General features: G+C 33.2%; 2 pseudogenes; both read right to left on the bottom strand.

Moving 5' to 3' along the window:
* Positions 1–2866: 2866 nt before the first annotated feature.
* On the bottom strand, positions 2867–9561 carry LOC149531180 (cysteine-rich receptor-like protein kinase 44; annotated as a pseudogene).
* Positions 9562–11373: 1812 nt separating this feature from the next.
* Positions 11374–12157, bottom strand: LOC149531179 (pathogen-related protein-like; annotated as a pseudogene).
* Positions 12158–15532: the final 3375 nt, after the last annotated feature.

Genomic DNA, 15532 nt, shown 5'->3' with positions numbered 1-15532 from the left:
TTGCTGGTAGACAAATTTTGGATGGGGTGGTTATTGCTACTGAGGCTATTCACTCTATGGCTACTTCAAGGGAGAGAGCCATGTTTGTTAAGTTGGATATGGCTAAGGCCTACGATAGAGTTAAATGGAGCTTCCTAAGGAGTACTCTTCTTTCTTTTGGAGTTAGCTCTGACTGGGTGAGTTGGACTATGAATTGTGTTACTTCTGCCTCTTTTTCTGTTCTTATTAACGGTCAACCTTCTCAACTATTTGGTGCTTCTAGAGGCCTTTGCCAGGGTGACCCTCTCTCCCCATATCTATTCATCATCATGGCTGAAGGCTTGGGAAAATTTATTAAGCATCAGGTGTCCCAGAATTCTATTCAAGGCTGGCGGTGGGGTAATGGCTTACCTTCTCTTTCCCATCTTCAATTTGTTGATGATTCTGCTCTTGCCGGTCTTGCTAGGACCAAGGAAGCTGAAGCCTTTCGACATGATTTGGACGTTTATTTGGTAACTTTAGGGCAGAAAGTTAATGAGCACAAATCTTCCATTTACTTTTTTAACACTCCTGATTCTATCCAGCACAGGATTGTTGGTATCTTACGGTTTCAGATTGGGTCACTTCCTTTGACTTATCTTGGCATTCCTATTGCTGTTTCTAGGCAGCTACATCTCTTCTAGCAAAATTTGATTACCAAGCTTCATGATAAGGTAAATCATTGGACTCACAGATGGCTTTCTACTGCTGCCCGGGTTACTCTTTTTCAAGCTGTTATCCAAGCTCTTCCTACTTATAGAAGCATGGTTCAGGCTGCAACTATTTACTTTCTCAAGGAGTTTGATTCTCTTTCTTGACAATTCCTTTGGAGTGGTAATTTGCGTAGTACTAAATGGAGCTTGGTTAATTGGGAAAATATTTGTAGGCCTAAAAAGGAGGGTAGTCTTGGTCTTCGATCTGCTCTCTTGAGTAGTCAAGCTTTGGTTGCTAAACTTTATTGGCGATGGTGCTCTGGACAACATCAACTTTGGGCTCGTATTATCACTCATAAATATTTTCATGGTGTTGATCCTTGCTCTATTTCTGCACTTCCTCTTGAAGGTCGTGGCTCAATGGTTTGGCATACTTTGAAGACAGGTGCGATGTTGGTGAAGAGGGGTTTGTTCTGGATATGTAAAGGAGGTTCTCAGGCTTTGTTTTGGTCTGATGCTTGGGATGGATTCCCTTCCATTTTATCCATATACCCTCATCTTTAGCCTCTTTGTGACTCTTTTCTTGCCGCTAGATGGGATAAAGTGGCTCACTACAAGACTCCTTATCAATTGGGACCTGATGTTGGTTACAGATGGAAGCATTCTTCTGATTGGCCTCCTGGTGGTACAAACATGCATCGTCAGGAGCTTTCTCAAATTTTGGCCTCTAGAGAGTGTTCTTGTTTGCTTGGTCCAGATGTTTTGGCTTGGGGTGGTACCTTTTCTGGTAAATATCATGTCTCTGCTGGGTATTAGGAGATAACTAGACAATTATTTGGGAATGCTGAGGTCCCTTGGTGGAAGGAAGTTTGAAATAAAGTTTCTTGGTCCAAGTGCAATTTTTTCATGTGGCTAGTGGCTCGCAACCATTGTCTTACCTGGGCTAATCTTTGTAAACGTGGATTTCAAGGCCCCTCTTATTGTGTTTTGTGTGGTCATGGAGAGGAGTCTGTCTCCCATCTATTCTTCCATTGCTCCTATTCTATTCAGATATGACACCTTTGGTGGAGCGCTTGGGGTTTCTCTTGTCGGTATGCTTCCTCTTTGCCTGAGTTCTGGGCCCACTTGGGTAGTGCTCCCTCCAAGTCTTCTTCTCTCCATGCTGCTTGGATTGCTGGACCATCTTTCACGCTTTGACATATCTGGTTGGAGAGGAATCGTCACATATTCCAAGATGTTCGGCTTGGTGTTTTGAATCTTTGGTGGAAAATATCACATTCTCTTCAAGAAACTATTCTTGTGAAGTGTGAGCTTGATGGGGTATGGATCCGGTTGATCTTGCTATCTGTAATTGCCTCAATTTTCATCTTCAGGATGGGGCTGCAGCTCATAGGTTTCCTTCTATGTCTAGGTAGCTTCACCATCAGAGTAAGGGTCGGGTTAACCGGGATGGGCACTGGACTCCTCCTCCCTGTGGAGTTTTGAAAATTAACACTGATGGTTCTTCTCGTGGGAATCTTGGACCTGCTGGTATTGGCGGAGTGGCTCGTTCTAGTTCTTGGGATGTTAAATTTTTCTTCTTAGTTCATAAGGGTGATTATACTAACAATCTCATGGAAGCTCAGGCTATTTTATATGTTATGGAACAGTTTTGTTTGCGGGGATGGAATAAGATTATCTGTGAGTCTGATTCCCAGGTGGTGGTGAACATGCTTTCTTCGCAAGAGCTTGAGGATGTTAGTTGGCAGCTGGCCACTATTGTTAAGCAGATTATTCTCTTCTCTACCTCTTTTCAGTTCATTAGGTTCACGTATATTCCTCGTGAATGGAACAGAACTGCTGATTGTTTAGCCAAATGGGCTTCTAGTCATGATCCAGGTTGGAATATTAGGGATAGGAGGCAACTGTCCTTTGAGATGGTGCAAGAATTTGATGATCTTGCTGCTAAGGATCGAGCTCCTTGTTGAGCTTTCCTTGTTGTATTCCTCTCTATCTTAATAAATTTTTACCCCTCTTTTCCAATAGTTAATCATAAATTTAATGCATGAAATTCAAAAAGTATCACAATAGTACTTATTCTATGACAAGTACTAATAACTAGTTAATATACTTTCATGATTGGTTGATGTAGCTACTGTTGATGTATAGATGTACATAGTGGAATATTTCTTTGGGTATCAACTACAAGAGTGATATTACCTAGCACCTAAATCTGTTAGCGTTACACCATTGGTAGATGGGTATGAAGAAGTGCTTTTAGATGATCATACTTATGAAAACAACTGACCATTTTTTGGATATTAATTACATAAGCAGGCTCTGTGGGATCTAGTAAGTTTGTAATAGAATGGTTTGAAAGCATTGCATGTACATTAGGCATTGGTGGACAAAGTGACAGATTTTCTTGTGTACATAAAAGACCCACTTGAATGCATTTTGAAGGTTGTTCATGAGAAGTTTTTATTATTATTTTGTCAATCACATCATAATATCTCCTTTCTTGTAGAATCTCAATACCTACACAGGAATAAATCATACTCATTTTGTTAAGATATATAATTTTTAAAACTTAATTATAATGACTATATGAAAAATAAATCATACTCACCTTAATAAGATCCATAATTTCTAAAAGTTAATTGTATTACTTATCATATTAAATCTTACCCATTCTAAGAGATTTTGAAATTCAAAAGACAATCTATTATCATTGTTCTTTCTTCCACATATAATTTCTAAAATAACGATGCCAAAACTATTATAGATATCTACTTTAGCAGATAGTTGACCTCTCCAAGCATACTTTGAGGCTATATAACCACTGTATAATGGGAAATAAATATTAGAAAACTTCAATTTGAAATTTTTTTTTAAAGAAGAGCTACCAGAAAACTTGTTTGGTGTACAAGATAGATTTGAAAATAACCAAAAATACAAATAAGGAGGATTCTTACAGGGTTCCCACAATGCCTGTGTTGACATGAGTCTCATCTAGATGAAACAACCTTGTTAAACTAAAATCTGATATCATTGGCTACATTCTCTCATCAAGCAAGATATTACTTGCTTTGATATCCCGATGAATAATGATCAGTAGTTGAGAATCATGGTGCAAATATTGAAGCCCACGGGTTATTCCAAGTATGATGTTTAATCGCTTTGACCAATAGAGCTCTTTTATCCTCTCCGGATCTGTATCCATACCTCTCAATCAATATCAATGATTTATGACATTAAATTTTCCAAAAAGAATTTAGTACAAACATTTTATGATACCAATGTTAAATTAAGACTGAAAAACTTAGAAAAAAGTATATTGTCAAGGCTCTTGTTAGGGAGGAACTCGTAAACAAGTAATTGTTCTGAGCCCTCTCCACAACAGCCAAGTAATTTCACAAGGTTACGGTGTTGAATTGCTGCCACCAGCTTAACCTCCTGTAGAAATTACTTCGTTCCTTGTGATGATTGGAAAGAAAGTCTCTTTACAGCTATTTGTGTCCCGTTTGACATTGGAACCTGACACCAAATAAAACACATAAATATGTAAAAGAAGTCCAAAACCCTGAAGTCAAAGGCACAATACCTAAGAAACTCCAAACAACCAACATAAATGAAGTAGACTGAATAGTAAAAGAAACCATAATATCATTGTTAGAATATCGAACAATTCCTCACAATGTTTTTAAATTTTAGTTTTTTAATAAATTTTAATAATATAATTTTTCATGCTATGTTTTATAAAAGTTTCAGATATAACTAAACAATTATAATTCATCCATCATTTAAGGTTATCCTCCATGATTGATTTGTGTGCATTTCAATTTGATATTTCTTTCAGGCATAATCCTGAAGCAATGAACTCTGGAACAGAGCAAGGAATAGGACCAATTATTACATATAGAAGCTGCAAAGCAATTGATCTCAGAAGAATAATAAAATAGTCATTTAGAGAAAGAAGAGTAGGAAATCCGATCTGAGACATAAAGAGGCTGTATGCCACCAAAGCACTTATTTCCATGTTGCCCGGAAACTCCAAACCAGAGAGAAAACAGTGACGGTTAGCAGCAGCAACAACAAAAGACAAACCCCACTTGTTACATAGAAAATGACTGATATTATTTATGGCGTCAAACCCAGTAATCAGTTTAAAGATCAATAAACCGTTGCCCTAGAAGAGGATTACCATAGAACTGGTGGCTGTGTAATTTGCTGTAAGATTATTTAGGAGATCTATTTAATTTTCCAGTAGATCAGTAGAGCAGTTTGTGGCTCTCTAAAATTGAGTAAACGTAAAATCAAAATTGAAAGTATGGCGACTAGCTAATCTTTGATTCTTTAGTTGGTTCTACTAGATGACATATATCCAATAACTATACGCACTTGAATATCATGTAAAACAATTATAATGTAACTAAATAGTTTGTAAATCTGTAAAAGTCCTGATATGTGAACAGATCTCTTCTCAAAATCGCAACACAATAAAATATAATAAAATGGGCATAGTGAATGGATAAACATACTTCTGAAACTTACTTGTATATTTCAATGTGCTGTCTTAAATTAAGAAACAGAGTCGGTGAGTGTTAGTTTACCTTGTATACATCACCGAATCCTCCCTGTCCAAGCTTGTTTTCTTCATGGAAATTTCTAGTTGCAGCATTGATATTTTCCAAATTGAAAGGTATCCCCTTCTCCTTGCCGATCGCTGAATTCACCTCTCTATCTAGATTAGCTCTCGCCCCTGGCCGATTCTCTGGATAATAAATGCACCCAGTGGAAAAACTTACAAATTCAACAAAATCTTGCAGCGAAAATAACTTTTCTTAACAGGCCCAGCATCCATAAAGCTGCATACTTGAATCGTTTTCGCATTGCAAACAGGGATGACAGAACTTTGTGGAATGAACAGTTGGATAATGAACCTATTTTGAGGAAAAGTCTCTTTAAAACCAGACATAAGATTGAAGATAAATTTTGCAGAGTGATTATTGATAGTGGTAGTTTTGATAATTTGGTATCTAAAGAGTTGGTACCTAAGTTGAAATTACAGAGATTCAAGCACGGTAACCCTTATCACATTACTTCGATCAAGGATGAATATAAATTAGAGGTAAGTAAATAATGTCTTATTTTGAATGTCTTATTTTGATGAAGATTCGTGTGATATTATGTCTATGGATTATTGTCATATACTTTTGGGAAGACCTTGGCAGTATGATAGGAAGGGGTTTACATGATGGTAAATTGAATCAGTATACTATTTGGGCTAATAGGAAGAAACAAATCTTGTTACCTTTGATTAAGAAACTTGAAGATAATCATTGTACTACCATAAGAGTTTGTTTAGTTGAAGGAAATCAAATTGTGAAAGATGTGAAACGATGGAATATTTATTTTGCTTTGATTCTTAGAAAGACTAAGAAACAAGATAAATTTGAGCATGCACATGAGGTTAGATCTTTGTTGACTGAATTTCAAGATATTATTTCTAGTAATGTACCTAATAGATCACTGCCTATGAGAAGTACAAGTCATTGTATGGATTTGATGCCAGAAGCTAGTTTTCCTAATAAAGAACCACAAGATTAACATCTGCAAAAAATGAAGAATTGAATAGACAAGTGCAAGAATTACTTGAAAGAGGTTCGATCAAATAAAGTTAGAGTCCTTTTGTGGTATATATTTTATTAAAACCTAATAAGAATACAGAAGGGAGAATGTTCACTGATTCTAGAGCTAAAAATAAAATTATAGTTAAGTACATATTTCCTTTGCTTAGAATGGGTGACATTATGGATAGATTAAGTAGAGAAAAGTATTTTACAAAGGTTTATTTGAAAATTGGCTATCATCAAATTAGGATAAAAGAAGGGGATGAATGAGAGACTGCTTTCAAGAATAATGAAGGCTTTTATGTGCGGTAGGTTATGCCTTTTGGTCTAACTAATACACCTAGCACTTTTATGAGATTGACAAATGAGGTCCTAAAGAATTTTTTTATCTTGATAACATAGTAATATACATTAAGATAAGGAAAGAACATCTTGAACATATTAGACAAGTTTTGTAGAGGCTGAAATAGGAGAAGTTGTAAATAAATTTGAAGAAATGATCTTTTATGAGAGAGGAGATTGTGTTTCTTGGTTTTGTGATTTTTTTTGATGGACTTTGAAAAAAGTAAAATTTATTCTTGATTGGCCTACACCTAAGAATGTTGGAGAACTTAGATCATTTCATAGATTGGCATTGTTTTGAGTCAAGAAGGTAAGCCTATAGTTTTCTAGAGTGAAAAGGTGAATGATGCTAAGAGAAAATATCCAATCTGTGACAAAAAAAATAAAATTATAAAATTATTTCATGTTTGAAGATGGAGACATTATTTGATTCCTAGAGAATATGTTTTCTATATTGATTATCAAGCTTTGAAGTATTTGGGAAGTCAAAAATAGTTAAATCAGAGACATGTGAAGTGGGTTGAATACATGCATAAATTTTATTTTGTATTGAAACATAAGAGTGGATAGTCAAATAAGGTAAAAAATACATGGAGAGAAAGAAGATTCTTGTTTATAGAGATGAGAATTGAAGTCCTTGGATTCAAAAATTTGAAGAACTTGTACGAAACTAGCCCTAGTTTTACAGGACCTTGGAAAGCTTGTAAGTACCTTGTAATTGATGAACAAGATAAATGGGTTGATAATTTCATTTCAGAAGACATGTTGTTTTAAAAGAGTTTAGGTGTGTATATCTAAAGGGTCTGTGAGGGAGAATGTCATTAAAGAAAAACATATTGGTGGATTTGTAAGACATTTTGGGATTGATAAGACAGTGAAGTTGATTTCAAAGAGATGCTTTTGGCCACATATATATAAGTATGTTCAAAAGATGGTAAAGAGGTTCTAAAATATGTCAAGCTACCAAAGGAAGTAGTCAGAATGTTGAATTTTATACACCTTTTCCTATTCCTTGTAGACCTTGAGATGATATCTGTATGGACTTTATTTTGGGATTACCTAGAACTCAAAGAAGTAATTATTATTTCTTTGTAGTGGTTAATAGATTTTCTAAAGTGGCACATTTCATACCTTACAAGAAGACATTAGATGTAGTACACATAGAAGACTTATGTTTTAGAGAAATTTTAAGATTAAATGGATTTATAAGACTATTATTTCTAATGGAGATACTAAGTTTACTAGTTAGTTTTGGAGAGCACTATAGAAGAAGTTAAATACGAGGCTTAAGTTTAGTTCCATTTCATCCATAAATAGATGGACAAAATGAAGTTGGTAACAAAATTTTGGGTAACCTTTTTGAGATGTTTAATTGGAGATAAACCTACTAATTAGGACTTGGTTTTGGCACTAGTATAATTTTCATATAAAAATTTAGTGAACACAAGTACTATAGAGACTCCTTTTGAGATTTTGAATGGTAGGAGTCCTAGAGGAATTATTCAGTTAAGGAAGTTGGACACTAAAGTAAATAATAGTGTTGAAGAAAAATAATTTGTGGACTTTATGAATAATTTGCATGAAGAAGTGATGAATAATATACATGACTATAATCAAGGCTATAAAGACAAAGAAGATAAGAAGATGAGACATAAGACTGTTTAGGTTGGAGATAAGGTAATGGTACATTTGAAGAAGAATAGATTTCTAGTTGGCACGTATAGTGAGATAAAATTGAAGAAGTTTGGACCTTGTAAAATCTTGAAGAAACATGACAATGGTAATGCTTTTGAACTTGAATTACCCATGGATATGGGTATTTCACCTATGTTCAATATTTCAAACATCTTTGAGTATCATGAATCTAATGAAGGGATAGTTGATAAACATGCTTATCCTAAGAAGAAGACAAAGGGAATTGATAAGATTTTGGATACCAGAATAAATAAAAGCACCAGAGGAAAGGATTACAGAGAGTACTTAGTTGAGTGGTAGAATAAACCTATTGAAGATAGTTCATAGAAATATGAGGTCGAGTTGGATCTTTATGATACTTCTTAGAACATCTAGGTTTCTTGATGTGGACAACAATTCTTATTTAGTCTAGGTCTTTGATGTAGGAGCATCTTCAGCACTTTGACAATCTTGCATCAATGATACCGATTTCCTTTTACTGTTCATGTACATTGTTTGAGGAATGATCATTGTTGTTCAAGTTTTCTATTTCTTTTCTATTTCTGCGTAGTTAGCTTCATAATGTGGACATACCATGGATCCTATAGTTTTTTGGCTTCACAACAAGCCCAAAACTATGCGAATTTTGTTTGGTGATTTTTCAAATGGTGTTGGGTATGTCTGTTGACTTCTTCACAAAGCAAAATAAACCATGTTGGGATAATTAAATTATATGGATGAACAGTTAAATGAAATATAGAAACGACATTCATAAATTTTCCCCTTCACAATTTTCACAAGAAACAAGGCTTTTCAAGGTTAGATATTTAGTGAACTTCTCACAAAGAGCTGGGAAGTTTCTCAGCATATTAGGTGACAGATTAGTAATGCACATTTTGTGAGCACTGAGATTTCCACGTACCTTAGAATAATTATATATAAATGTTGACTGTCAGCCTCAAATCTTTAGTTTCAAATGAGATCTTCAAAACCTAATTGTGGATTAAAATAATTAAACAGAGCAAGAAAATTTAGGCCTTAATGGGCATGACTTTCTTATCATAGGGAAGGTTTAAGTCCAATCATAGATGGAGATGTAAGCTATTGGACCACGCGCCGATGTAATTCAAGCTGGCATTGTTGAATAGAGAATCAGCTCATATGAAAATATGACCTAACCTAACTTACCATGTCAATCGTCCGGTTAGTCTTTTTGCCGTGTCCCCTGGTGGCAGAAAGTGATTGAACATGTAGCATAACATTTCCTAAAAGTCAAAAATATGACGACTTTAGTTTGTGATTAACAAAACTAACAATCATGCAGTTTCTAATAATCTAAGGAATTATTTTAGTTCTGTCTTTTTCTTTGGTTCTAGTCAAGGTGGCAATGGAACGATTTGTCAATGTTGTACTTTGATCTTATCTATTCAATAATTTTTAATTTTACAATAGAACATTTTTATAATGGTTAGGCTTACGGTGCTATATAATGTGTTAATCTTACAATATATTACTAAGGTTTTAACTTTTTTGACAAATATTTTATGATACTTAGGATGTATTAAGATTAGTGGCTGTATGTTTATGTATAAGCAACGAGTAGTCAATAGGAGTGATTTTTCTAATTGAATAAAATGAAAAGAAGAGGATTTCTACTATCATGGAGAGGAAGAGGTAGCAATGTAATCTTAAATGATGAATGTAACAATGTAAATCTGAATGATACTAAATAAAATAATGACTTAGTTATAGGTCAAAGCCATTATATAATTAAATGAAGATATTTTACATACCAAGTTGACACGTGCTAGTTAAGAATATGATATATGAAGGCATCATGAGAAGCAATCTTGAAGGATACATTGACTGAATGAAGGTGACATTCATGGTCTTATATCTTTGTTAGGAATTTTTCAAAGATTAATGGAAGAATGCAAAGAATATATGAAACCCAATAAACAAAAATGTTTGGGACTTAGCAGTGATCATCATATTGCATTGTAGTCTTACATCTAGCTCTTCAAAACGAGGATTGTAAATGAAATCAAATCCCAAACTAATTCTCATTTATATAATAAGATGTTTAACTCATTTATTGTTCCTTTGCTCAATAATTATACAAAGCTAAATTGTAATACACATACTCAAATTACCAATACCACCGCTAAATTATCACTTTAAAACTTGACATGTACATATTATAATCGCACCCAAACATAATTAAAATATTTTGATGTTCTCGAGTATTCACCTACAAATTATCATGAGAATTTGTATTAATATTCTAACTAATGCTCTAGAATAAATTATAAATATTCTTAGCATGCTATAAATTTCTACAATGTGATCTGATTAACAAATAAAAGCTATTATATTTTTTATTAGCTATTGAGTTTTTATAGTTAAACATATTACTAAACAATAGAATAATAAAATATTTATGCTCACAAATGAGAGTTGTGGTTTGGATTGAATTACTTGTAAAAAATGGAACATTATTGAATGTACAATGAACATACAATAAGATGAATCTAATATCACAAACTACTGATATCCCTCAACAAACTACCTTCAACCCTCACTAAAATCTCATGACAAAGATCTCATAAGGATAAGAGATCAAAGATCATACCAAATTCTGCACAGTAGGGACTATTCTTAAAGTGCACAAACCAACATATAAATGGAAAAAAATAGTCAATCTAGATGTTTAACACTTTTAGCTTCAAAATCAACACTTGATATATGTGATTTAAATTGATAGACATACACCTTATTAATTTAAACCAAAATTTTTATTCCAAATTATAATTTCACACATTAACATTGGGTTTAGGCTAGGAATTTTCTATTGAGGATATCAAAAATGGTCTTGTGATTTTAAATCTAATTAATAAACACAACTTGAATGAATGCTGACCATTGACACATTTGATCATATTATTGCCATCCTACCAAAGGTAAACATAATAGTAAAGAATAACCTCACAATAGTAACAAAAGTGAAGCAAATTTTGCATGTCAAAGGTGGTATCTTAGAAAACCATGTATTTTACTCTTAAAATAGTAACACATTAAGAAAATACAGGGAGATTGTCTATCCTAGTCTTATATTACCCATAGTTGTGGTTAGACTTCCCTCTAAGAAGTCCTGTACATAGTTTGGTAGGGTCATGATATATGTCCACCTTCTCCATCCTTAGTATCTCATTCACTTGTAATAATCACAATTTCATACATTAGTACTACCATAAAACTCATTTGAGAAATTTAACTGGTCCAACAAAAACCAAAATTTCTAAATATGTATGGAAATTAATTGGATGAGAAAAGCCTTAGCAATAGCTATTCCATTGAATTGGATTTTTTTTCTAGTGGGCGCATGACCTTTGAAGCTTCCCTCCATGACACCTCAATGCTCAAATTTCAACTGTATCCCATGCTAAACTTGCTGGAAATGTAGTCTTAAATACCACATGAGAGTACTCAAATGCTTCATTGGGTGTCTTGTTGTATTGAAACTCTTGTGGAAAAGAAGAATACAAAAAGGCATTGTACCTTCTCACTTCTAGTGTCTCCTCTCTAACTAGAGAAGGACTACATACGGAAAAAAAAACCCACCTAATATCAACTCACCATAATCATTACTAAACAACATAAATACTTTGAGCTAATATTAAACTACTATTGCAAGACAAGATAAATTGTTACTCACCATTTACACTCAACGAGAACTTGTGGGGATCAATTATATTGAAGTCCTGAAGTTTTGTTTTATGTAAAAAGATCCATCTCCCATGTTCTCACCAAGTTCTATATAGTTTCTTTGAATGAAAAATCCAAGCAATGCACACACATATATTTAAAATATTGATGGACATATACATGAATATCTATAAACTAGAACTATTTGGTGAGTTTTAAAAAAATGCATTTGAATTTCTAATAGACATAAGAAGGATGATAGAAAAGGTTGTGGGGTTTGGTTGTATATATGTGAAGTGCATTTTCTTGAAAGTCTATAGAGACCTACTTCAAGAAATCCATTTTGTGTACATTCAACAATCATTAGGTTCATTTTGTACACATCATCTCATTGCCAGATTAATAATGGATTAGAAATGTAAGTAAAATCACAAGATGCTTTGGGTTTTAACAAAAGAACTGCAAAAAAATTAATAGTCGATTGAGGTTATGTGGAGGAAAAAAAATTGCTTACCCTTTGGTTGTCAAGTCAAAAAGAAATGGTAATTCTGATTTGAGGCTTGCCCAACATGCTTTGAGGAAGTAAAAGAGAATATAAATAGTTTTAAAATGTGAGATTCATTTTCTTCTATCATTCTTTGTAATTCTAATAACCCTCTTTCCATTTCACAATTCACCATTGAATTGCATATATTTGTCACACTACATCAAAAGAATGAATATTTGCAAAATATGAAATGGACAAGAGCACATCACACACCTTCGTTTCTAATTTTTTTGAATGACAAGATCTCACCTTTGGACCACAAAATAGACATGCAAATTTTCACTTTTTCGAAAGACCTAGAAAATCATCTATAATTTGAGTAAATCTATTAATTATAATAATTAAAAGTATGTACAAGTTGAAAATTATAACATACCATAGAAATGTGTTATCCCTAGGGCATCATTAATTGTCCATCCAAGCATTGCATGGAATTTAAATTTTCATTGTCTTAATGGTCTGGAGGTGTCATTCATTGTAACACTATTCCTTAACTCAAACAACTCATGAATAAGAGACTCGATATATACATTTATATCTTTGACTTGGTTCTTACCTAGTTGAATGAACAAAATTATTGCTGTAATTATTTTAACCATTTTACTACAATATTTATTTTTGAATGTAGATAAATTTTAAATGAAAAACTACCTAGAACAATCATTTATAACATTATGCACTCCCTCTTTATTGACATCCATGGAGGCATGTTATTATTTATATAATTACTAGGCTACACTGATTAAATAGATCTCATCTCTCCAAATAAATTAACACCATCCACAACTAATGAGAGCATAAGATTACAAGATTCTTCTTTATGTGTGGTTATTTTTCATGTAATCCATAAATGTAGAATCACCCAAAGGTATTTTAAGAATGTCACCTTGACTTGTATTGCATGCATGGCAATCCATAAGTTGTCTCAAGATTTCACACATAAATAATTGTTGCAAACATGGATTAGTGTGAACATAATGAACAACCTTGTGAGGAACCTTTTTTTTATAGTTGCTCTATTCGATATCTCTTGATCTAAAATTTAGGACATTTTGTTGAAAATTCATCTTGTTTATGATATATAATATGAGCACTGGGATATACATCTATTTTTTGATAATGTATTTTGATATATTTCATGATGGTATATGTTCTTAATACATGTGAGGTACAATATTTGATTTTGGTAAAAAAATACTTTATCAATCTACAACAAACAAACAAAATTGTTAATATTAGTAATATTAATGGTACAGGTTTCACCCTTTATTAACTATGGTGAAAAAAAAAGTCTATGAAAATAGATGTCATATATGACATACCTTAATACACATGAGATTTTTATGTTGGATAAACCATTCACAACCATTAGGTTAACCAACAAAAAAAGAGAGTTGTTTGGGAGCCTTTGTAAAGGTAATCGTAGACTTTCTCGAGTAGAGGTAAATCATAAAAATATCAAAGGCATATTGATCATCATGCTCAACTATTCCAATAATAAATGAGTCATGGATCAATGTATTTGTACCATCATCTTCAGTTCTGTTTTCTACTACATAATCATCTTGTTCCATAGGATCATTATTTACATCTTTGATAGTCACTCCATATTCCTCCACTTGAAAACTACATTCTCTAGGTCATTGGAGTCCATATCATTTTCCCTAGTATGATCCACCTATATAAAATGATCAACATAAATAGACCATGATCATGAACTCATCATATTTTTTGGACCCTACCTTTTGTGTAGTTAGGTTTATGTTCAAGTCATATTGGTGGAACTTTTCCTATGTACACATAAGGGTTGGACTGATCCTATTTTAGTTAGAGCCCTTTTGGTGGTTCCTAGTAACATATTTCATATTTCTTGGGGAAAATTTGGAGATTGTTTCTATGAGCATTGATCTGTAGGAGTGATCTTGTGTGCTCTTAGATATGGATCACTGCATGGCATGTGGGCCTATGGATTAGGTTGCATAGTTTTCTTTTAATCTTATGAGCTAGTTATGATTGTAAACTAGGGGCCAGTTTGAAGTGTTATTTAGTCTCCCAGGCAAACTTGTGGCTTAAGTGTTTATTTCATGTGATTATTTATTTAATGTAACTTGATAGGCCAACCTGTGGATTGGTTTAGTATAAGTGTAGGGTCTTGTGGTCTCTACAATCATTTAGTCAATTGGGGATGAATTTTGGAGTGGAGCATGGAGTAGGTAGGGGGTGGATTTTTCCATATGAGGATTGAGTTGTATTCTCCTTTGTATTGGTAGTAACTGGGAAGGCCTTATAGTTAGGCATGTTGGATGCAAATCTTATGATTCTATTACAAGAATACATGTTGTTTTGGATTTGAATATTTGTGATATATTTCTTCTATGTTGTTATTTGTTGGGGGATAGGTCATCTCTTTTTGAGACACACCTGAAGGTTGCATAATGTTATTTTATCTTATGAGTTAGTTATGATTGTAAATTTTGGGCTTGTCTTAAGAGTTATTTAATCTACCAAGCCAACTTGTGGCTTGAGTATTTATTTATTGTAAGTATTTATTTGATGTAACTTGCTAGGCTGGCCTAAATCTTGGTTTAGTATAAGTAGAGTGTCTTGTGATGTCTATAGTTATTCCATCAGTTGGGGATTAATCATGGAGTGGAGCATGGAGAAACTAGGAGCATCTCAAGGGATGGTAGCTAGGAGGTAGATCTTCACATATGAGGATTGAGTTGTATTCTTATTTTTAATCATTGTAACTTGGAATTCCTTATAGCCAAGCATGTTGGATGTAAATATTATGATTCTATATTATATTTGCCATAGGCTATACTATTACAATCGCTTGTGATTAATTAATGATTAAAATTTTTGATTTCACAAGTTACAAGTAAGCATTTATACTTGTTGATTTAACTTGTCATTTTACTATAGTATATATGCAAATTTTTTATTTCTTTAATCATTAAAAAAAATTAATGCAATTTGAT

The sequence above is a fragment of the Cupressus sempervirens genome, chromosome 11, assembly GCF_028749045.1.
Source record: "Cupressus sempervirens isolate cs-2001-9-10 chromosome 11, ASM2874904v1, whole genome shotgun sequence".
Classification (NCBI taxonomy): Eukaryota; Viridiplantae; Streptophyta; class Pinopsida; order Cupressales; family Cupressaceae; genus Cupressus; species Cupressus sempervirens.
The sequence above is the reverse complement of the archived record's forward strand: the minus strand, read 5'-3'. Positions and strand labels throughout refer to the sequence as shown.